Here is a 3515-nt window from a genome sequence, read left to right as displayed (position 1 = left end):
GAAGGAAATGGCAAACCACTGCAGTATCTTTACCAAGAAAACCCCAACTGGGGTCAAGAAGAGTGGAATCAACTGAACGACAAGAAGCTCTCTCCATTACAATATGCTGCTTGCATTTAGGGAACCCTGATCCTCAGTTCTCTCCCAGAATGGACTTTGTGGAGAAGTCAAGGAGGTAGTTTAGGGGAGAAAATGAGGACATTAACACCCATAGCTAGGCATTCATTGTGGACCATAGAAGAGCTGTACCAGGGGTGGGGAACCTGTGGCCTTGAGGACCTAGAGGGCCACATATAGCCTCCAGGCCACAGGTTCCCCACCCTGAGTTACACTAATAGAGGATGAACCCTTTAAGAATACCAGTTTGGTTCCCTTTTGGTGCGGTGGAGTAACAGGTAAATTGCTGAACTGGGAGTCAGGACAACTGGGTTTGAATCCTGCCTTAAATACATATTAGCTTTTTGATGATGGCTAGGTCACTTAACCTTTTTAGACACTCAGTTTTCTCAACTGTAAAGTGGGGATGATAGGACAGTCCCTTCCCTACAACACTGTCCTGAGGAAAGTGCAGACCTTAACATGCTATATAAAAATGAGTTATTTTTATTTTCTAGCCAACCAGGGGTCTGCCAATATCTGGTAATAAGCTGGGTTGGGCCCTGGACCTTTTCTTAGGGATCCTGTTATCTATACTCTAGTGAGGCTTATGTCTTCAGGAAAACTTACAAGTTAAGTCAGAGTCCTGCAGAGACAGGGCTTGGGCAAATGACAGTGTAATCACTCTCCCCATGCCCTCCAATAATTTAAAATATTATTGTGTGAGTGTGTCTTCATAGTTAGAGGTGTGGATTATCAACAAGGTGCAGGAGGAACAGAATACCAGGAGTCGGGAGAGATGAGATTGCTACTTACTAGCTCTATGACCTTGGGCAAATCATTTACCATCTCTGGGCCTCAGTTTCCTCATCTTTAGAATGAGGATCATAATACTTTCACTACAGTATCATATTGTAAGGAAATACTTTGTGAATTGTAAAACACTCTAGATATGTAAATTTCATGGATTAATATCCTCCTACAAGGGTTCTTAGAAATCATCTAGTTCAACCTTCCCCATTTTACAGATGAAGCAACTGAGGCTGAGAGGTCAAAGTCACATAATAGTAGGGCTAGGATTTGACGCCCCTTTGCATGCTTCATCCTCTCTTACAAATTATATTAATTTAATTGCTGGGGTCCAAATCACTTTACCCCATTTAGCCCTGAAGGCTTTATCAAGTAAGAACATATGTCTATTGAAACAATCAATCAGAGATGTAAAAAGGCTTAGGCATCAAGAAGTAGCTTCAGATTGGTTGAAAAGGGGAAGGGAATAAATATTTCTTTAACACCTACTGTGCACCAGACACTGTATTAAGCACAGCCTTTGAGGTTGGTGCTATTATTATTCCCATTTGACATTTGAAGAAACTGAGGTTAAGTGACTCATCTAGGGTCACCCAGTTAATGTGTCTGAGGCCATATCTGAAGTCAAGTCTTCCTGACTCCAGGCCTAGTGTTTTATCTCCTGTGCCACCAGCTGCCTCACTCACCAGCTTTTGAGAGCCCTATGAGGTTTTATAAAATAGCAGACCATTTCAGAACCTAGAAAATTCCAGCATTAGGTAAGGGTGGAAAGTTAAGCCACTGAGAATGAATTGCTCCGGAGGAGGATAAGGGCCCTGGCCCCAGGCTTAGCCTCATTCTTGGGGATTTTTCATCCATGTCATAGCAGAATCCCAGGGAATGCATTGGCGACTAGCAGTAGTGTCTGTATCAAAAGGCTAGGATTGACTGGACTACAGAGAAAAACAGAGTCAAAACTCCACAAGGAGGCCAGCAGAAGAGCTATACAATAACTAATGGGAACATCTGGAAGACTCCAGCTAAAAGATTTCCAAGAACTGTGTTACCTCTTTGCTACATATGCTCTTCAAGCATATGAGTGTGCCTACTTTCCCCTGGATTCTGTATGTACTTGTGGGAGAGTGCCACAGCCTTTTTTTTTTTGTGGGGGGGGGATGGTTGTATCCACTATACCATTATAGTAAATGCTCATTTCTAAAAGCTGACTAACTGATATCAACTGATAATCATGAGAGAAAGCACAACAGGAGTTCTTAACTTTTTTTGCATCAAGGACCCCTTGGCGGTCTGGTGAAGCCTACACACTTTTCAGAATGGTGTTTAAAAACACCTGAGTTTGATTCCTGCATCAGATTCCTACCAGTTGTGTGAACAGTCTCTTTAATCTCTCTCAGCCTCAGTGTCCTTATCTGTAAAATGTGGATAATAATAGCACCTACCTCCAAGGGTTATTGTGAGGATTACATGAAATAACGTGTTAAATGCTTTGCAAACCTTAAAGGTTATGTAAATTCTAGCTACTATTACTAAATGCATAAAATGAAATACATAGTACTGCCAAGGAGACCAATTATATTGAAATAGAACTATAAAAAGAAAACATTCCAGGTTAAGAACTCCTGTGTGAGAAAGCCCTCAAGATGTAGCAGCCTTGCTCTAGAGACCTGACTGACCTTCGTGAGTAGGAGTTGGGACAGCCAGCTTTAAAGTTTAGATGTACTAAGTAGTGACGATAATGATGATGTTGGTGAGAGGCAGATTGCCTAAGTGGAGAGACTGCCAGTCTCAGAGCTGATCCCCAGGTCCTGTATTCAAATCCTACACGCTGGTTGCGGGATGTGATCCCAGGCAAGTTATTTAACCGCTCAGGTCCCCAGGCTATTCAAGTAAGTCTACGACTACATAAAAGACAAAACATTGCCAGATCCGCATTGCGAGCGCGAATTTCCTCCCTGGGAGTTCCCCACATCAGTGATTTCACAGTTCTAGCCTAATATTAATATGACATCAACAACAACGAAAACCCTCTATAGATCTGAACTTATTTTGCAACCCTTCTACTGAACCTCTATCTCCTCACCTGAGGAGTTGGGCTGATAGAGCCTAAAGCTCCTTCCAAATCCAGATCTATGACCCGAAGAAAGATCATCACTCGGTAGAAGATATGATGGGGGCACTTCCCTCCCTCAGAATTCCAGTATCTTAGGACTCATCTTGGAAGACAAAAGAAGCTGGCACGCTGAGGGAGCCCGAAGGGGTATATGTAGAAGGTAGAAGGGAAAGGCTGGCGTGGTAGTGGCCTGACTGGGGTAAGCGGGGCGGAGGGAGCACTAAGGCACTGGTGGGTGTCCCAGTACTGGAAGAAGAGACTTTTCGTTTTGAATAGGGGTTTCCGGCATTCCGCGTGGGTTTGCTGTTCCTTCCCCTGGGGGAGTGAGCCTCCGTAGCCTGGGGGCCCGGCCATCTGAGCTCCGGGGAGCAGTCCAGGCTGGGGAATTCCGGGCGGGGGCGGGGGCGGCGGCTCAAAGCCCTGGCTGGGAGGGGCGGGGAGGGGCGGGCAGCAGCAGCACGCCACCTATAAGAAGAGCGCGCGCAGCCGGCTCCGGACT

Source organism: Vombatus ursinus, unplaced genomic scaffold, assembly GCF_900497805.2.
Source record: "Vombatus ursinus unplaced genomic scaffold, bare-nosed wombat genome assembly UNPS02000580.1, whole genome shotgun sequence".
Taxonomy (NCBI): Eukaryota; Metazoa; Chordata; class Mammalia; order Diprotodontia; family Vombatidae; genus Vombatus; species Vombatus ursinus.
The sequence above is the reverse complement of the archived record's forward strand: the minus strand, read 5'-3'. Positions refer to the sequence as shown.